Raw genomic sequence first — 22,733 nt, forward strand, 5'->3', positions numbered from 1 at the left:
AAAGGATGGGTGGGGAGACAAATACTAATTACTGAGCACCAGCTATGTGCCAAGCAAAGTGATTGGTCCTTGAGCTATTCTGAACAAAACAGACATGGTTCCAGTTCTCATGAATCTGCAGCCCAGGAGAAAAAAACAACAACAATTAATTCTAAATAATTACATTTTTGAAAAGGCTACAAAACAATATTGAGTGCAACATGAGCAAAAATCAAGGGGAATTAAGAATGTTGGCTTAGCTGTCAGCTTGGAATTCATTCTGAAAATCTACCATTTATTCCGTATCCAATAACTAACACACTATTTCATCTCTATGGAATTCATCTGGGAGATGGGCATTGGATTACCCACTGCATAGATGCTGAAAAAATGAACTATAACACATGTTAGAGAAACTCAATGGTTCATGGCTTCCAGGCATTCCATAATTCTTTCATTCAATCTTCTGTATCACTTTGCTACCTCTACTTTTTGGTCTAAATTATCTATTTTATATTTTGGGATTTGGCTGCCTATGCTTCACTTGCGTTGGTCCCATGCAACAAAATACCTAGCAAATGCAAAAATACTAGGAGAGAAAAGAGCAAAGATAAGGGCATCTGTTAATGAAACAGAACCATCACCTCCAAACCAAATAAAACAAAACAAAAACATTACAATAAAAAAATCAATGAAAGTAAAATGTATTCCTTTGAAAACATTAATAAGACAGACTCTGCAAAAAATGACCAAGGAAAATCTAGATGATACAAATAAATTATAAGAGACAAATGAGGAAATAATTGCAGACAGATTTTAAAATAACATTATTATGAATAACATACCAACAAACAAAATGTTGCCATACTTTAAAATACTGATAACATGCATAGACTTCTTTAAAAATTTAAAATGCCATATTTAATACAAGACATGTAAAACTGCAGTAGACTAGTAAATATTAAAGAAACTGAAATGATCAGTGATACTTCCTTTAAAAAACACCTCAGTCCTAGATATTTTTTACATTTGAATTCTATCATATTTCAAGTTACAACAAATTTTATCCTCTGTACACTGTTCCAGAACATGGAAAATGTACAAAAACTTATCCACCCAGTTTCTGGAGGCTGGTTTAATCCTGATTCTGATTCCAAAATAAAGACACATCAAGAAAATTATAGTCTTATTTATAATCAGAAATATAATTTTTTTAAAAGGTAATTTAATTATGATTATATTAAAAATATTTAGTTTGACCTGTCTAATATAGGCAAGTACTTGACCATTTTCTGACATGAGAAAAGCATCTTCAGATGATTCAATATAACAATACATTACAAGCAAGGGTGTAGCCCAGGAATGCAAGGATGGTTAACCATCAGGGAATTTTTCTAGGAAAATCACATTCATAAACTAAATTAGAAGAACTGAAAGACCTTATTAATAGATGAAGAAAATGATTCTGAGAAGATACATTTACTTAAGATTTTTCAAAAACACCAAACTATAGGCAAATTGGAACATAGAAATGGACCATAGAGAAGTGGGTTTATTTCTGGGCTCTCTATTCTGTTCCACTGAGAATTACTCGATCTGATAAAGGAATTCATCAAAGTAGTGGGATACAAAGTTAATATTCAGAAATCAATGGCATTTTTACACACCAATCATGAACTATCAGAAAGTGAAATTAAGAAAACAACCCCATTCTCTATTGCAACAGACAAAGTAAAGTACTTAGGAACAAATTTAACCAAGGAGGTAAAAGACCTGTACTTGGAAAACTTTAGGACACTGAACAAAGAAACTGAGGAAGATACAAATAAGTGGAAACACACTGCGTTCATGGATTGCAAGAATTAACATCATTAAAATGTTCCATACTATCCAAAGCAATCTATAGACTCAACGCAATTCCTAAAAAGATACCAATGGCATACTTCACAGAACTAGAACAAATATTCCAAAAATTTATACGGAACCAATAAAGACGCTGAATGGCCTCAGTAATTTTGAGAGAGAAGAACAAGTTTGGAGAGATTACATTATCTGATATCAAACTATACTAAAGGCCACTGTAATCAAAACAGTGTGGTACTAGCATAAGAACAGATACATATACTCTTTAATCTTTAGTTAAATTTTTACTGTTAAGATGTTCAGGCCTCAGAATTTGAATTATCCTACATTTTTTATTTAGACTCATAACTAGAAGGAGCTTAAAGATGACAGGTCCAACTCTTATACAAATTAAATACTATGTTTTCATCATATCATGGAATCAGAGACTTTTAATTCAAGCAAGATAAAGTGTGAAATCATGTAAAGCTACCATCTCTTAAAGTACCTCCCTACCTTGGACTTCATTCCATAAAGAAAGAAATAAGACTGTAATAATGAAGATCCTGTATAAGGTTATAAAGCTAATCTATAGCTAGAAACTAAAGTCTTGTAATATGTGGTTAAATTCCTTCTCTACCAAATCCTTTTAAATTTCTACAATGACATTTTAAAAAATATAAATGACTTTAAATTTCTCTCTTGGTTAAAGAAACTATCTTTATAATCATCACTTTTGTAATACTTCCTTACATAAAAAAATAAATTCACCATTCATCATGTTGTTGAATCCTCCCACACTTTTGCAGACACCTTCATATACAGGTGAGTGAAACAATTCTCAGAGAGATGAGATGGTTTGGCCAGTGCATGGGTCCAAGTGCTGTGCTCTCTTCATTGCGACACAGCTATCATTTAAGACCGATAGAATTTTTTAATAAGAGGCTCCCTTAAGAGAGCTGAAATAATGGTTCCCAGGCCTAGTCTCCTTATTTTTCAGGAAGGTGACCTAAAAATCACTCCAAAAGCCTGTAAAATAGAATCATAACTAGTTGAGATTCTGAGCCAGTGAATTTGGGGTAAGGTTGGGAATGGGGTAAATTTCTCTTTGTAACAAAGTCCTTAGTGATTTTCACGGACAGCTGTTTCTGTAAATGACGGCTTAATACCCATGCAGTGCAAACATTTTTTTCCACAGTAATCATGACTGTGAACCTTAAAGTTCACAGATAACCAAAATTTATGGCAGGCTTTAAATATGCACCACCACAAAATTAATCTAATGTGGAGACTATCTCTGGCTCCACAATCATGCTCAGGATTAAATAAGTAATCTGTTCTGACTACACAGTAGATTACTTGAGAATCTCAAGCTCAATCTTTTCCCCTGTATCTCCTACCCTCCTGCAATACAGCTGCCTCCCTCTCTCTCAAATCTCAGAAATTTCCTGTACTTTCCATTACCAATTACTTCTACTCTGTAGAAATAATAAAAGGTGAACTAGAATTTCAAAAGGCGAGAAGGAAAACAGTGTGTGTGTGGGGAAAGCAGAACTAAATTCTCATCTTTGAAAAATCAAGACACCACATGCCAGTTTGTTAACTCAGAATTAAAAAAAAAAAAATCACAGCAGAGCTCCTCCTGCACACAGCTGAGTCAGCACAAACTGCTCCCTGCATCAGACATGTGGCTCCATCACAGGGGAAGCCCACACTGCCTGGCGTTTGCTCTAAGGGCTGCTGTGAGTCGTTTCCACGGCAACCAGTGGGCGGGGAAGAGGATATGTGGGAAGAAAATGTATACAGAATGTGGTCTTCTGAAAACATATCAATTTCACTAAAAGTACATTAAAGAGGTGGGATAAAGAATGTTATTTTATTTGAACCCCATGAGGTTCTCCTCTAAAATTAAGAAAAATAAAACCCAAAGAACCCATACGTTGTTTCCTGCGTACACACACACACACACACACACACAACACTTATACAATAACTAGATTTTCAGCAACAAAATATTAAAAGTGTTATAATGATCTAAGATCTTATTATTATTATTCCTATTATTAATATTATTATTATATATTATTATTATTCCTATTATTCCTATTATTATTTCCAAGAAATATTTGTAATAAATACCCAATCCTTATACCAATTTTCATTAACTTTTACAATGTTTAATTAAGTTCGTATCCCAAATAATCTAGATGCTTTTTCATTTTCATTTCTAAATAAAATTCAGAGATCAGGAGCTAAGTAACCTACTTCTTTTGGCACCAAGCTCTACTTAAGTTCCTGAAATGAACATCAGCCTAGAATAACTGGAGAGAGAGAACAGTCTTGATTCAGCTTAATAGCCACGCTTGTTTAAGCATGGATTTTCTAGCCCCATAACAATGTTTTCTGAAGAAAAGAATTCCAAATTGACCATAATTCTGAATCAAAGCATCAATGTCTTTTTCTTGTCCAAGAAAGCCACTAAGATTTCTCCAGTATGGTCTCTGGGTGTTTTTCTATCATCATAGGATATTAGGTGTTGCTAAGTAACAGAGTCTTTCTCCCAAGAAAGAAACTTAATTCAAATCACTGCCCAGTATTTTAATAAAAAAATGTTCAGCACATTGGAATAACGACCCAATACAACTTCAGGAATATTTTGTTTCCTGGTCTGTTTCCAAACTAAAAAGTAATAAACACAGAAAAATACTGAAGTATAGTTTCCTATACATTAAATACAAGAATGCCACTTTTAAATAATTAGGTTATGATATGCATCTCAAATTAATTTTATTATGCAGTAACCACTTTTAATTCTGAGAGTTAGCCAGTACATGCAAATTTGAGAAGCAAAAACATGAAAGAAAATCATAACTAATCCAAAGAAACAGCATGGGATCTCCCAAAGCAAGGAGCAAATCTCAAGTGAAAACCCACAAATAGAGAAAACAATAAAAATCTGTCAGGGAAAACAGAGTACATTTGGTATGACAACAAATGAGGAAACTTTCCCCTTACATGTAGAAAATAGTTTTGCCAGTTTTCAGTTTGATAATATCATATGGATCTCTAAGTAAAAATTAATATTAAAACACAACCACCTGAGAACTACAGATATGTATAATAACAACTGCTAATGTTGTTCTAAGCATTCTACTATTGTTTAACCCATTTAATCTTTATGAAAAGTGCATCTGATAGGTATTATTATCCCCAGTTTACAGAAGAGAAAACTAAGGCACAGAGAAGGTGGATAACGAGTGTGGTAACACAGGTAGTGAATAGTAAAGCTATTCAAATCCCTGTAAAACTGGGATTTGGAACCAGAAAGTTTGGCTATGGAGTCCATGATCTCAGGTGAAAGTTAGGGCCAGAACTAAACAATGAAGTAGTAATGCAGAACTTGGAAAACACTGGGGAAGTTAAGTAATTTTCTTTCTTTCATTCACAAAAATGCAATTTATATTAGATAAAAGAACAGAAAAGAAAATCAACCATAAATTGAAAGTGACAAAATTCAGGCAGTCAATTAGAGCAAAAATCATTATGATTTTTTTCCTTAGGAGACCATAGAGTAAGAAAAAAGAAAAGCCCCAACTAATAATGAAAATCTAAAGTGTTTCAATTAGATGAATCAAAATTCCAATGAGTCAATATGCAATGAGCAAACTTTAAACAAGACACTATATTAACTGAAATTTCACTGACACTATAAGGATCCCTTTGTACATTCAGTGTTATGAAATATAATCCTCAAGGTGCCCATTTACAGTAGAATGGATAAAACAACTGTGTCATATTTATAAACTAGAACTTTATTTAACAATGAAAAATAATCATTGCTATAGGCAACATGTTTGAATATTAGAAATGTACTGTTGAGAGAAAAAAACCAAAATAGAAAAGTTTTTATGAGACATGATTCAATTCATATCAACTTCAAAAACAGTAAAAGCTAGTGTATGGTTTTAGACTTCAAGACAGAATTTACCTTTGAGGAAGGGGCAAGATACAGTGAATCAGAAAAAGTAACTTTTTCTGAGTGGTAGTAAAGTAAAATTCTATTTTGTGTCCTGGGTAGTGGGTGGAAATTCATCACACTGTAGTACAGTTTCCTGTTTGTATATATTTCAATAAATTTATATTTAAAAAAAGAATAAAATAATATAATGTGAGGACCTTGTTTGAAATCTGACTTGAAGACAACAACTGTAAAAATACATTAATTATAGCTTATTAGATAAAACTCAAGAATTATCATGTTAGGTACATTAATGATCTTATGGTTATATTTTTAGAGATGCACATGTACAGATGAAATTACACGATGTCTGGAAATGGTTTAATAACATTTTAGTGATGAAAAATATGGGATAGGTCAAATAAGTACAATAAAACCTTGGTAATTACTGAATCTAGGAGAATAATATATGAATCCCTACATATTATTCTCCTAGATATAATATCTACAAATGACTTCATATTTACAAATTTGAAAATTTTCACAACTGAAAGAAAAAGAAACACAAAACCATCCTACTAATCCTACCAGACTCATCACCCAGTTGTACAGATAATGAATCTGAGGCTCATGGAAGTTACGGGATTTGCCCAAACTTGCATTTAGTCATTGGTAGACCTGGGGTTCAAATTCGGGTCTGACCCACTCCAAACCCCATATGTTTACCCACCATACGAGGAAGACTAAAAAGAAGCATGTTGTGTTCACATCTGCTACAGGGGCAAATGGGAAGTCTAAAACCTGCCTCAGTCCTTTTGGCATTTGTAGTTTAGGAGGACACGCACGGGCAATCCCCAGAGTCCAGCCTCTGGGAGTTTCAGTTGGCAGCAGTACACATTGGATGACTTAAAGAGGGGAGAAGAGGGTACTTCAGAAAGACTATAAAAATACAACGGAGGACAATTAGAGGCAAAGCTAGGATGTAGTGGTAGGAAATAACTGGATGGATAAAATCAACAAGGCTTGCACGCTGGATATCTGAGGTAAAAGATGGGGAAGGATAACAGGGAAACTGAGGTCTGATCCTTAGAGACAAGGAGTGAAGAACAGAAGGTGATGATTTAGTTTGGGCGAGCTGGTTTGCAGTATCAACAACAGATGGCCATCAAACCCTTGTCCAAGGTATCACTGGCAAATACATTCTCCCATATGGTTGGTCGGTTCCATTTTCAGTTTGCTGATGTTTTCTTTAGCCATGCAGAAGCTTTTTACTTTGATGAAGTCCCATTTGTTTATTCTTTCTTTTATGTCCTTTGTCTTAGGGGACATATCAGTGAAAATATTGTGTGGAATATCTGAAATGTTCTTGCCTATGTATTCCTCTAGGACTTTTAGGGTATCATGACTTATATTTAAGTCTTTTATCCATCTTGAGTTTATTTTTGTGTATGCTGTAAGTTGGTGGTCAAGTTTCATTTTTTTGCATGTAGCTGTCCAGATCTCCCAACATCATTTGCTGAGGAGGCTATTTTTACTCCATTTTATGCTCCTGCCCCCTTTGTCAAATATTAATTGACTATAGAGACATGGGTTTATAACCAGAGACATGGAAATAGAGAACAAACTAACAGTAACAGAAGGGGGAGTTGAGGGGGGTAATGGGGCAAAGGAGGGGAAGGGTCATCAAGGAACATGTATAAGGGACCCTTTATACATGCACAAAGGCAAGGGGAGGAGGGGAGGACTGAGGGTGGGAGGTGGGGGTGGGTAGGGTGGGGGAGAGTAACGGGGGGGGGAATGGAGACAACTATAATTACGTAACAATAAAAGAATAAAAAATAATAAAACAAAAAAGATTTAGTTCATCAATAGCTAACAAAGCCCAAATATGTGAAAGGAAGTTATTATGTAAGCATGAGTGGTAGCCCAAATATATATTATCAATCTTACCATTAAAAAAAAAAATAACAGATGGCTGCTGGATTCGCCCTGGAGCTCAAAACGAAGGAGAAGACAGGCCTGAACTGCTGCTAAGTCAGTGATGGATAACATCTGACCAGCGTTTGGCAATGAATTAGCACTCAACTGTGGGGAGAATGGCTCAGAGGGGGATGGGGAACCAGACCATTTAGGAGGCCATTCTCATACACCTAAGAATGATAAGAAGTGGCTATAATATGGGCTAAGGGGTCAATTGTAATGGAAAAAGGAACTCAAGGATTCAGAAAAAAGAGCAATAGCTAACTTCATTCTATTTATTCATTTAAAAAAAGTACTGAATGCCTGCTCTCAGCCAGGCATCATACTACTTGCTAAAGATATAAGGATGAATTAAAAGAGAAATCAAAACTTGAATTAGGTACTATCAAAAGCATAAGAAATTCCAAATATGATTGGAATCTTTCTTTCAGTCACATAACAACAGACTAAGAAAGGTCCACTTCTGTAATCAGTACCTAAAGTCATAATCACACTGTGTTTGGAGAAGAAAAGAAACCAGCCCAGAGCTTTCACAGCCAAGGACACCAAGGACCCCAGAGGCTGACAGGCTAATGGCAGTAGCAGAGCAGAATCCAGAATGAACCGAATCCAGAAGGAACCGAATCCAGAAGGAACCGAATCCAGAAGGAACCGAATCCAGAAGGAACAGAATCCAGAAGGAACTGAATCCAGAAGGAACCGAATCCAGAAGGAACAGAATCCAGAAGGAACCGAATCCAGAAGGAACAGAATCCAGAAGGAACTGAATCCAGAAGGAACTGAATCCAGAAGGAACCGAATCCAGAAGGAACCGAATCCAGAAGGAACCGAATCCAGAAGGAACAGAATCCAGAAGTCCTCGTTAACCAGGCAGTTTCCCTCTTCTAGGTCTCAGATCCTGAGGCAGGTAGGCCTGGTCTACACTGAAGTTTGAGGTGGGCCGTCTTCATCTCTCCTTTTCATAAATCTCACCCCAACTCCTTCTCTATTTGACACCACGAGGAAACTGATCACTCTGCCAAACCCCTCTGGTACTGAGGGATGTGGGATAAGGCAACCATTCATTGGGGGAGGTACAATTGGCAAGTGATCTGTTTACAAAGAACACATTCATTTACCACCTATAGGCTGAAAACATAAATTTAAATTAAATACAGAGGGAAGTACATCCACCCTAACTAGTGAAGACAGTCACATCTACACCCGTGTTCAAAGACACAGGCTCACACGTTCAGTCTCGATGGATAAGCCCAGTGAGGCCGGTCTGTAATGGCACAGTTATACCCAAAGAGTGATCCGCGGATCACCAGAGGTACTTCAGTATAAAATACAGTTCTCAGGGCTCCATGTCATGTCTACAAAATCGAAATCTTTGGATGCAGCCAAGGAATCACCATGATTTTTTTAAAACAAATCTCTATGGAATTCTTACACACATTAAAGAAGACTGCCGAAAAACCTACAATGAGTATCTGTCCAAGAGCAAAAGCCTTAGTGGCCCTTGGAGATGCTGAAAAAAAAAGACATAAAGGGGGGTTTATTATTATGGACCTCAGAGTTTTACTAAGTCCTAAGAGAGACCTGTAAAAATGTGCTGATTGTGACAATGGCAGCAAGAAAAGCCAAATGTAATTTAAGAGAACATTTTTTATAATCACTCCTACATTTTATATGTCAGGAGAATATAGAATATGGTTCTTTAGTCATTACAACAGCACTGAGTTGCAAGCTCCTCATGGTTATAGCGTAGCAGAAATGTGCTGGAGTTGGGCTGACTTCACTTTCTGATCATTGCCTGGTCACACAAGGATGTTGGACCAAAGCTCCACACTGGAGACAGATCGCAGATGTCAGCAGTACCACTCACAGCCTGAAGGTGTTTAATTATGTCTTCTACAGGGGAAACATGGCAGTTTCCAAAAACTAAAGGGAACAGGAGTAGCATGGAGAAATAGGAATATAATACGGTATTTGCCAAGTTTACCTGGTCCTCTTAGTGACTAATACTTTAGAAGCAAACTTCCCCTCTGCATACCTGCTTCAGAAGCCATCTGGCTATGTTTGCCCAAAGCTCTGCACATATATACATTAGTTCCGGCAACCATCACAGCAAGGTTAAGGGAAGAAGTAGAATGCTAGCTGGCATTTGAAAGCCTGTGTGTGTGTGTGTGTGTGCAGTTGTCTTCAGTTGTTCATTGCTCATGTTCCCCACTATCATGAGAGAAGAAACTACCTGTTTTGTGTAGGCAGAAGTCCTGGCCCACAGTAGGTACAGCATAAATATATAAATAAACTACAAAAACACAAACTTACAAATTCTTCATTACCTAAATTTGTCAAGTAACAGGTTAAGTTAGGTGAAATTACTAATTAATTGTTTTATTTCCCCTAAGAATTAAATTTTAATAAAAGACTCCAAGATTAGACCTAGAAGAACATCTTCTCTGGGTAATTTAGATGTTTTATCATTCCTGGAAACACTATCAGTTAGGTGTGTGAAACTAGACTCAATCAGAAAAAAAGTCTAAGAGGTTTAGAGTCAGAAAGACCTTCACAAAAACGTACATAATGAAGGAAAAAGAACTATGATTCAAATACTGTTGATGCCGCATTGTGTCTGTTGACTTCCCACATTTCCATGTTTAAAATAAGAACAATAATCTTTCCTGTCTCAGGAATTTCATAAGATAGAAATAAAGAATTTAAAGTGTTTAGCTTAATGCCTAGCTCACAGTAGCTTTAAGACTTGAGGTTTATTCCTTAACCAGCCAAAACTTCCCTTTATTATCTATTGCAGTTGTGGAACTTAAAGTAACACATAAACCAGTTTTAATTACGTACCATTAATATCCAGAATATTAAAGAATTCCTACAACCCAACAACAAAACAACCTGATTAAAAAATAGAGAACATGAAATGACATTTCTCCAAAGAAGATATACAAATGGCCAATAAAGACATGAAAAGTTTAACATTGCTACTTATCAGAGAAATGCAAGTCAAAATCACAACGAGGTACCACTTTGCACCCATTAGGATGGCTACTATTGAAAAAAAAACAGGAAACAACAAGTGTTAGCAAGGTTATGGAGAAACTGGAATGCTTGTCCACTATCGGTAGTAATGTAATACAGTGCAGCTGGAATGGAAAACAGTATGATGATGTCTCAAAAATTAAAAATGGAATTATCATATGACTCGCCAATTCTACCTCTGGGAATATATGCAAAAAAAATTAGAAGCAGGGTCTTAAAGAGACATTTGAACACTCATGTTCACAGCAACTGTTCATAATAGGTTTTGCCACAATGAAGAAAGGAAGGAGGGAGGAGGGAAGAGGGAAGGAAGAAGATAGAGTTTATTTTTAAAAAGTTAACCCTTTAAATTTTATTTAAGGTTATGCTGTGATTTAGATACGCATTGCCAAAATGACAACTGAGTTAGGAAGAAAATCACAGATACATTCTGCAGAGAAACTGTTGCAGGAAGGAAGCATCTATCACACACAGCTAAAGAAGTCAACAGAAAAGACGACGTTCTAAAAAACTGGTAGCTAAGATGATTATAATGAAGATACAAAACAGACACCAATGACTGTCAAAATAAACTGACCAGACTCATCATTCACCTGCTTCCCACAGAGGAAGATCCACTTGTTCTCTCCTGGGATCGGAATTTTGCACCATTTAACATCTTGGGCTTTAATAGCCTTTTGGCTTTTTCTTAGGCAGTGGAGATGATAACATGAAAAAGGAAGTCTTTTCTCATTTGTGTCTTGTCTTTATATTGATCACACTCTGAAAGCAGCCAACAGTCAGAACCTGGACAGGATCTTGCACATTGGTGAACAATTGCTCTCACAAGATGAAAGGAAAGATAAATGAGAAGGGATGAGACTGGAAGAAGCAAGCAAAATAGAAAGGCACAGTAACAGCAGAGGAGGAAAGCAAGCAAGGGGACATCTGTGGAAGACTAGTCTAAAATCTCTTATGGGCACTTCTCAACTCAAATTTCTGACAGTAACAGATGCTGCCTTTGGAGTGATAGTTACCTTCAAATAAATGACCTCATTTCATACTTCAATAGTGCTTTCTAGAAAGAAGAAATACCGAGGCTGAGAAGAATTAAGTGAACTGCCAAGAAAATTAGCTAGTAAAAGTCAGAGTTGCTATTTTAACATAAATCACTGTTTCTTTTATAAATTATAAGCCACACATGTCTTTAAAAGCTAATATGGAATTGTATTCAGCACACTATCTTTTTTCTAATACATAGTCAAATCAATCCTATAAAGAGCAGTACCGGATACTTGTTAAAGGTATCTTACCTTGAATGGAAATTTAAACTCAGAATATAATTCAAGGTAAAATTAGCAAAACAAAAATGTTTAGTAAAATATCAAGATTTTAAGAATAAAAGGAGAGTTCTTAAATTTAGTACGCTAAATAAAAATAAAACAATCCCACCCTGGCTGGTGTAGCTCAGTGGATTGAGCATGGGCCTGCGAACCAGAGGATCATGGTTCGATTCCCAGTCAGGGCACATGCCTGGGTGGCAGGCCAGTTCCCAGCAGGGCCACATGAGAGGCAACCATACATTGATATTTCTCTCCCTCTCTCCTTCCCTTCCCCTCTAAAGATAAATAAACAAATCAAATTAAAAAAATAAATAATTACAACAATCCCTTATATTTTTGATAACCTTATAAGTCCATAATACTCCTTGCTCTGTACAAGACACATGAAAAGTGATCAGTAAATGTTTTTTGTAGTTCCATTTTTTGACATGCTCTCTTGTATAATGCACTCTAGCTATATTATAATATCATGATTCCTCTGTTTTTCTATGCCTTAATAACTTTGTACAATGCTCAAAGAGTTCCATGACTTCTTGGGCAGGATTCAAAGTCCTTTCCCTTACTCCAAAGCACTGTCAGAGCTTTCCTCCGCCAAGGCCCTTCCTCCACTGCGAAAGCTGACTGATTTACCTTCCTCAAAGGACTGGGGATTCCTTGAGAACCAGACCTGGGTCTCACTTATTCTGTATCCTCAACACCTATCACAGTATCTGGCACATAGTAGGCACTCAGTTAAGTAACACTTGATTTGTATCTGCAAGAAGTTAAGGATGAGAGACTAAATATTTTTTCAGGTCTGTCTTTTTGATAATTCACTTTGCTTACGATTTGATGCCATTCTATGATCCTAACAGATTACCATTCAAAAACAGAGATGAGGGGCACTAGCAGCAGACAATTTAAGCTACTGGTACAGAGGACACCCAAAGTCTACTTTCAATCCTATGTAACAGATCCCTGAACAAACTCCCAGGTGAGTGCTCCGGGGGAGCCTGATTCTTCCCGTCTCACTCTACTGATATAAATCCCTTGGACTTGGATTATCCAAAGCAAGGTTAAGTTGGCAATAAAACCCGGTAGCTAAGAGCGTGGGCTCTGGAGTAAACCTGGTATTGAAATCCTACTTCCGCCGCTTGCAGTTGGGAAACCCTGGATTGATGAATCCCCTTCTTTTCTCAGTTGCCTCATGTGTAAAGTGAAAATAATAACAGTAACTACGTGTCCGAGTAGTTGGGGGTAATAGGTTACGGGACCCAGAAGAAGCATAGCACAGCACCTGGTCCTTCTTCCCACTCTTACTCTACTTTCCCCAACTATGCAGAAGCCCAGAGCTCCACACATCTGTAATTTTTCCATATGATAATTACCCCACAGGCCAGACTGCTGTGCCCTCTCTATCCCTCCCTATCTGCCTTTGTCACTGGTTTACTGTGTCCCTGGTCAGCTGAACTACTTACCCTCCTGGCCCCTGCTTCTACCCCATGAGATCCAAGAATGGAAATAAAACATGTTCCTTTGATTGAGATGCAGGGGAGTGTGAGGCGAGAGTTGTACTTTGAGAACCACTACGGTCACTAAAAAATTATGTCACTTTTAGCTTATAGAAATAAAAAACAGTTATGAGATGAATATAGATGATATTAAAGACAGCAATTATATTCAAATGCAAATAACATCTACTGAGAATGAGTTTTATATTTGGCACTGCCCCAAAGTCTTTCATATGCTTTTTAAATAAATTTAATACTGAAACCAACATTCGAAGTAGCCATCAGCCTAAAATTTTAAGTGGCTTGACTGAAATTGTAAAACTAGAAAGTGACAGAAAAAATATAGATCTTCTGACTCTACACACAAAAGCTGCATTAAAGGGTGGGCTTTTTTGAATATAAAGGCTTAACATTATGCTCATTCAACCACTTACTCAAAATACTTTGTAGTGCTACATATCAGGTGGCAAGCATGTTGCTAGAGGCTGACGGGCAGTGGAGACCTGGCCCTGGGAACTTACCACCTAGTGAAGAGAATCTAATAATTGCAAAATGAACTCAAATAGGAGGCATAAAGAAAAGGCCCCACTGGACGTGTACAGAAAAAGTGCCTGTATTTGAACTGGACATCAAGGAGAACTTCCTCAAGGAAGCGAGGCTTGAGTTAAGGGAGCTGAAAGAGTAATACTAGGCAGGGGAAGCACATGCAAAGCTCTGAGGCAAGGAGCAGGATGATGTCCTGGAGGAACGGCCCCTACAGACAGAACACAGAAGGTGAGGGGCACAACGCACACTGGAAGAGAGTGAAAAGAGATCCTGGGTCAGACCCTGAGAACCCTTAGACAGTTACAGTGGGAACTGGGGCCCGGATTGTCAGCAAACAGAATGAATGATTTACCTACAAAGGTATCCAAATGAATACCATGTCATAAGTGAAAGCTAGAACTTTCTTGAAGATTATATATAAAATTAAATTAAAATTTAAAACTACTACCATGTTAACTTCAAAAGAAGCAGGTAAACATAGATCTTGTGGCAGACAAAAATAAAACAAAACAACACAGTACATTTTAATACTTTAGGCATTGAGATAAAAGGTCATTTTCATATATGCCACCACAGATTAGAGGGTTTTTGAAAATTCTGAATTATGAAATTAAAAATGAAAAAGGATATTAAAAAACTCATACATATTCCAAGCACATATAATCAAATAATCAGGTAGTATATCATGTAAATATGGTATTAATACATGAGTTACTTTCAGAGCTAACTTACAAACTCTGTTGAAGGTAAATACTGCCATGTTTTCTTTACAAATTACAATTTAGGCAGAATTTGAATACCTTTTCTTTCCATCTAAGAAATGTCCTCTGAAAGTGTTCATCTGCCAATCCATTCTAAGTTAAAGAGTTATGTGCAATGTCCCGCAATAACCTTCAAAGGGGGCAGGTGGCCCTTCTCTTTCCTGCAGGCAGTGGGAATGCAGCCTTGATGGCTGGAGGCGGCATCCTCTAGACTCTGAGGGGACATAGGGAATGGAGGTGACACACTGAACAGCCACCGCTACAAAGGGGTGTGGATCCCAGGCACCGTGCAGTGCTCACTTCCAGACTCATATGCATGAGAAAATGTCCTTCAGACGCTTTAGATCATTAAAAGTCCTTCAGATCTCTGTCCTTTAGAATGACTATTGTTTTAGGGTTTCTTCCCTCACAGTTGGGAATTAATCCTAACTGATGTTTCTTGCACGTAGTTCTCTAGATCACCCCCTTGTACTCTATCAACACATTACATTATAAAGAGAAGATTATTTCCTCTTTCTCAATAGTTTTAACAGTCCTCTACTGACTAAACTCACACCTCTCTCCTCGTTCAAAACCCTGTATCATTATTTCACAAACTGTATCCAATTACTCCACACTTCTAGCTCGACTTGCCTCATGTCTTCTGGTCAGCTATAAAACTGCCTTGTACAAATAATTCAAAACTGAACTCCACATGGGCTATTTGAAAGAAATAGTTCAAGGAGAAAGAAATATCAAGAAACAGAAGAACATAGTCAATACCCAAACCCCTCCCACTGACATACCTTCTGCGTGTTTTTACATATCCCAGCATTCATCCACTCACTCATTCGTTTAATATATATTGAGTTTGTCCTGTGCCCAAGCACTAACAAGATGTACTCAATTAAAAATAGCCAGAGAATGCTATTCTCATGAGGCTAAACACATAATGAATAGCCCCATGTCAATAAAAATATGGTGGCTTCCTTACATAGGCATGATTAATTATTAATTCCACTTTCATCCCTTCTACCTTCTCTGGAGGAGGGGAGAGAGGAAATTCTAAGCTTCTAATCATGGTTTGGTCTTTCTGGTGACCAGCCTCCACCCAGGAGCCCACCCAGAATTGTCTCATTAGAACAAAAGATGCTCCTAGTGCAATAGTAACTTCAGAATTTACAAGGGTTTCTGCAGCCCTGTGCCAGGGCCAGGGTCAAAGACAAATATTAGAACCAGAGGGGCTCCCAATGTTACCACGTAAGACATGGCAGTGGTTCTAGGGGATGTGTGCCAGGTCCTGGGGGACAGAGACAAAATATGCATTTTTATCTCATGAAAATATTTTATTTTATTTTTAATTTTTCTTTTTTTCTAAAGATTTTATCTATTTATTTTTGAGAGAGGGGAGAGAGAAGGAGAAAGAGAGGGAGAGAAACATCAATGTGTGGTTGCTTCTTGTGTACTCCCTATTGGGGACCTGACCCACACCCCACGCATGTGCCCTGATTAGGAATTGGACCAGTAGTGCTTTGGTCCCCAGGCCAGTACTCAGCCCACTGAGCCACTCCAGCCAGGGCACATGATAATATTTTATATTAAAGTATTCTGATCAGTAAAAAATTATTAAATTGATTCAATATTTTTACCACTATTTGCCAGAAAAATTACAATGATGTTTCAACTGTAACTAACCTGGATGACAAAATTTATGACATCAAAATATGGATAGTTAGAAATTGTGAGTATATCGCCAATTGTATGTATAAGATAAATACATAATGATAAACAAATAAAGTTGAAACTTTCAATCTTGAACAGGGAAAATAATATACCAACTAACACATTTTTTGTATATAGCTAACTTTTGGTACTGTTTACTATTTAAAAAATCAACCAATGAAATACTTTATATATTTTATGCCATATAATGATCTGGAAAAACCTATGGCTGGTGGTATGATCCCCATTTAGGGGAAAGTAAATAAAAAACAAGACCATTTTGTAACAAGTAATTTGAACAAGGCTACACCGCTAGCTATAAGGCAGCATTTGAACCCACACCTGATTCAAAGTTATAACTTCTATGATACAACCCAGAGGTTGCCAAACTTTCTGATAAGAGCTACGCAGTACATATTTTAGGCTCCGTGGGCCACATGGTCTCTGTTGCAACCTATTGACTCGGCTGTTTTTTGTAGCTCAAAAGCACTAGAGACAGTATGTACTGTATTTTTTGGACTATAAGACATACTCCAACCCACCACTTCCAAATTTAGGAGGAATAATGGTTGTTAATGCCACTGTAGAGTTCTGTTTACATTTACACTGGTGAAATATTATGTTATTTATGTCATTAAATATTTTACCACATTTTTTGCTTCAAAATTTTTCCCCCAATCTTCCTCCTCTAAAACCTAGGTGTGTCTTATGGTCTGAAAAATACGGTAAATGAATGAGTGTGGCTATGTTCCAATAAAATTGCATTTACAGAAACATGCAGCAGGTCAAATCTGGCCCACAGGCTATAGTTTGCTGAACCTTAGAATAATTTACTAATTTAAAATTAGCTCACCCTGCACCAAAGTTCTGCTGGTTACAAAACAAAACACTGCTACCTTCTCCTATCTGACCAAGAAACTATTTTGTTTACTAAACACATACATGAATAAATCGTATTACAGACTTCTTCAGAAAAGCAAACAATAGGTTGAGAGTTGGAAAATAAACTTGTCTGCCTATTATTCTACTGCGTACCCTCCCCAGTTATACAAATTCCTCATAAGAACTCCTTTATGCTTATTGAATTTTTCCCCAAAACCCTACTGTTCCAATGGGAGAATATGTCCCTTCTTATCATTGCACCCTGTAGCCCATAAAAAGAACTTCTTGAGTAACACATTTAGATGATAGAATGATTTCATCTTCTTTTGTAGGCTACTGTTCCAAGAGAATGCCCAATTTATAAAATGCATAGATTTGGCCATTTTCTTATAAATATTCATTAGGTTACATGGAGAAATGGCTTTTTCTACATCAGTTCAAAGAACATTTATTGAACATTTACAATGACCTAAGCTTTGGAGATAGAGGAGACTAACGCCTAAACACTAATCTTAACACCATAATCACATGGAAGGGGTGATGACCGAAGCACAACTAAAAAAAATAAGAGCACAGATATGTGATGAAAATTATAGACTCCCCAGGGACTGGAAATAGGGAGCTAGTCTTTGTAGGTTCTGTGGTGTGAAAACACATATTATGTATTTGCCAAAATGATCCTTCTTGAAGAACAATCAAAACGGGGGACTATAGCCCTGCCTGGGTGGCTCAGTTGGTTGGAGCACTGTCCCTACACCAAGAGGTTGTGGGTTTAATCCCCAATCAGGGTACATACTTAGGTTGCGGGTTTGAGCCCTGGTTGTGGTGCATATGAGAGGCCACCAATTGATGTTTGTCTCTCTTTCAAACCAATGACTATATCATCGGGTGAGGGTTAAAAAAAGTAAATGGGGCTACACAACTTGAAAATCATTATACTGTATAAATGTGCCTTGCCAATCATTCATTTGAACGTCTGTCGTCTGTCACTGAAGAACCAAAGCATCTTAACTTAATCTTGTACAGGAGCGGAGAGCTGTTTCGGAGATTTCACCTGGCACAGATAAACAGCCTTAACCAATATAATTTTGTTTGTTGTTGGGCTATCACTATGTACACATTTGAGTCGTGCAGGAATAATCCAAACATTCCCCAGACATATCAGATGTGTTCAAGCAAACACTTAGATGGGAAGCCAGTAAACTGTCCATTAGATACACATTTTTTAACCTAGATCTTTTGCTTCATGAGCTGAAAGGTGATACCTTCTCATTCCCAGCACCCTCTTGTATCTGTATTGGCTTCTGAAATACTCAGAGACTGAAAACCTGAAGCAGGTATGGGCAGCAGGGAACCAAAAACCCATACTGCATGCAAAACATTTATCCAAATACTAATACCTTTCCATCTCATCTAGGATAAACATGAAAATTTTAAGTGATTCAAAATATAATTAAATTGAAAAATTCCACAAAAGGCAACCATACATTGGTGTTTCTCTCCCACTCTCCTTCCCCTCTAAAGATAAATAAATAAAATCTTTAAAAAAAAAAAAAGAAAAGAAAAATTCCATCTGAACATCTGCTGCCCCTTAGATGCTTACCCATTCCATTCTGGTTAACATCAGGAGACTTGCTATTTCTCCTCCAAATATAGAAGTTTTTCAGTAATGGGAGATAGATTTGTTTACAGTGAGGGGCCAGGTCTGTGCAGTGCTGTGCGTGATGCTTCCGGGACGGGCACTGGGCTAATGGCGCACCTCCATTACTGTGTTTTTTCCCAGTTCAGCTGTTATTTGGCTGGTGACTTTTTCTTAAATTGGAACTTTCAATATTACAATGTGATTTGCAAGCCCTGGCTGGTGTAGCTCAGTGGATTGAGCACGGGCCTGTGAAGCAAAGGGTTGGCAGTTCAATTGCCAGTCAGGGCACATGCCTGGGTTGCAGGCCAGGTCCCCAGTAGGGGACACATGAGAGGCAACCACACACTGATGTTTCTCTCCTTCTCTATCTCCTTCCTTCCCCCTCTCTCTAAAAATAAATAAATAAAATATTTAAAAAATAAAATGTGATTTGCAGAAAAATATAATGAATGTTTTTCAGAATTCAGCATTTCAGTATGTTTTTTAAAAATTCTAATTACATGTCTAATTGCCCAATGACTAAAAAGGAGGATAGTAGTCAGTTTGTCTCTGCCAATGGAATGAGTTATTTCAGAAGATCCTTGAAAATACTCAAAATTAAAACTTGTTAAAAGTGCAGGCTTTGGAATCATTTAGACTGTAAGAGACCTAAAAAAACTCATTATATGGATTGAAGAAAATAATGTCATAAAGCATTTAGCATAGTACCTAGAACATAAGTACTCCAAAAAAGTAAAGAAATGAAACTATAAATTTTATCTCAATATTCAAAAATGTCTTCAGAAATAGGTTAGGTACCACTTTAGTTTCCATTTCAGAAAATAACAAATTCTTGAGCTTTAAGTTTAGAATCCTTGATCCTCTAAAAATCTGTCCTTACTTTGCTTTTCTGTTAGTATCTTCCACGTACCTCCTCTTGGTACAGAGTGTCTTTGTCCTTTCCCTCCTCCACTCCCAGCTTGTAACATTGCTTTGCCTTTAGTGGATTCCCAAGTCTGGAGCTGCCATATTCCTGCCAATCCCGCCAACTTTTCAAGCTCAATCTTTATTCTAGAGGGCCTTCCACTACATTTGCACCTGTACACACTTTCCTTTTTAGGAAGATTACAAACTCCTTGAGGGCAGAGATCACATTAGTGTATTTCTCCTCTTCAGCTTAGGACTGTATTAGGCTTCAGACATTTTTAATGTTAGAGCACCATGGTCACTGAGGTTATATTGGACTTCCACCAGCCCATATGTAAGCCATCCTAAGCTTTCTGCAAACTGAGTTTTACTATCTGTACTGTAGGAATTATAAGACTAACTGACTTGGGACAGATATAATCATAATATACAATACAGATTCTTTATATGATGCAAGTCTCTGAGAGTCTTGGCTTATTATAAGTGTAATAAAAATATTTTTGTATATTTTTTTTAAAATACAGAACTATGTAAATAAGAAAATATAATGGAAACCTCACCATTGTATTCACCAAAAAAGGGACAGTCTCTATAAGAAAATACCTTTAAATGTTACTTAATATTAATAGCTAAACACTACCTCCCTAATTTAAATTGCAATATTCTCTTTGTTCAAGCAGAAAAAATTGAGTGTTTAACTTATATTCCTATATACAAAATTGAAATATTTTAAAGTGGCATAATACCACTGATATCAAAGCAGCATAAACCCATTTAAAATAACATGTTTCTAGGCAGTACAAAAGAAAAAGTAAGTTATTTGCAGACTGAGGTCTTATCTTTTATTTATACATAGGTCTCATCTTATGTATAACTTTTTGTAAAATATGCCAGTAAGAGTTCTAACCTAAACATAGTTTTTTTAATCATTTCATACGTTCATGAAATGTATTCACTGAAGGCTAATTTTTGATCAACCTTCAAATAAACTGCTTTAATCTGAAAAATATACGTAAATGCCAAAAAGAGACATGAACTAGAAAGATGCTATTAAAATTAAGCAAATGCAGAGCTGTAGTCATAATATAAACACTATTGCAAAGCATTAAAATACTTTAGAGTTAAATATGTGTGTATATATGTAAATAGGAACCCTTAATAAATGCGGTCTATATTTGTTATGAAAATCATGAACAATAAATCCTGACCAGAAACACTGAAAAAGTAACCTATATATAACATGTAAATACATGTTTACTTATGAGATACATTTATAGCTAATAACCTACTAAAAATCCAACTTCATATATTTTTTTAATAAAATGCAAAAGAGACAGAAATTACTATGAACTAGATATACCCTATTCGATTTCTAGAAAGCCCACTGTGGAGACTCTGGGGACTGAGGAGACTGAAGAACACAGGTATTTTTAGTCTGGAAATTAATTTTAAAATCAAGAAACTTCCTAAAACAAGAGGAAAATAAACGGACTGCTCTAGGGAGTCTGAAGGGAAGCAGGAGGTGGGGTTCACAAATACTCAGGCCCTATTGTTGTTTTGTCAACACAAGTCCGAGCAGCCTTGGAAAGGCGACAGACAAATGAAAGCAAGTCCAACCACAGAGCGGAAAGAAACACAATACAGACAGTTGTCACTACAGGGAAGCTGTGACGCAACCATGTAAGAGCAGTACCATTTCCTCTACATCAAAATAACAAAACTGGACACTAGAGAGCTCAGGACTCCAACACTAAAACCCTTGGAAATTATACTTTAGTCAAAAGAAAAGTTCTCGCTCAATTATTTTGATGGCATAGGCAGGAGTAAGTTTTGCTGGCTTAAATCAGAATGCAGCATATCTCTTGTTGTTGCAGTAGAAATAACCTAATTTGCATGTGCACTGCTGGAAATGAAAAGGAAGGCTGTAACATGATGTCTAACTCTTTGAGTTTACAATTGCTTCCCTCAGGCAATCATTCTTAGGTAAGAAGACCCCTATTGTGCCTAAATATTCTGTGTCTTAGATTTTTAAAAAGCTCTGATATTAATAAATTAATTTTTTAGAAGCTGGGAAAAAGCACATACTAAAGAGAGTAATTTATTGCATGAAATTTTATTACCAATCTAGGAATGATTTCAAGAACTGCATGTTAACAAGGAAGTTCTCAATAATGCTTCCAAGTGAGCCCCCACCCCTAATGAATTTGAATGTGTACATTTAGATGAATGAGACTTCAATCAGAATTAGCAAATAATATTTAAGGTGCTATTTTGCAATTTAGAAAAAGCAGTCTTCTGTTTACTACCATGCTTCCTTAATGACAGTCTGCTTTCAACTCCAACAAAATGCTGAATGGTCAGTATTTTTAAAATTAATCAGAATAACCTTGTTCTAATGTAAATCATCTTCCCTTCTGAGTACAGTGGAGAACAAATAACAATAATAATAAATACCCAGGAGAGTGACTTCTCAAGTACAATTCTGGAAGCAGAAGATCCTGCGTGAACACAGTGTTAAGAATTTTGGCACTGCACCCACTAGTACATTCTTGACAGTCTGATAAACTACTCTACTTTTCAAAAAACATTATACAGACGATACCAGCTACAACACAGATGAATGGAAATTTTTAAAGGTTTGTCTCTAACACACAATTGCCTTGTGCATGCATATGTACCCTTCCTCTC

The 22,733-nt window shown here is 36.6% G+C and overlaps 1 protein-coding gene across 5 annotated transcripts in view; it reads right to left on the reverse strand.

The window, feature by feature from the left end:
* PATJ (PATJ crumbs cell polarity complex component) overlaps positions 1 to 22,733 on the reverse strand; it is a 330,197-nt gene that overhangs the window by 142,610 nt on the left and 164,854 nt on the right. The gene's annotated exons all lie outside the window — the stretch shown is intronic.

This window comes from Sturnira hondurensis, unplaced genomic scaffold (genome assembly GCF_014824575.4).
Source record: "Sturnira hondurensis isolate 20B ecotype Veracruz unplaced genomic scaffold, ASM1482457v3 Scaffold0000648, whole genome shotgun sequence".
Classification (NCBI taxonomy): Eukaryota; Metazoa; Chordata; class Mammalia; order Chiroptera; family Phyllostomidae; genus Sturnira; species Sturnira hondurensis.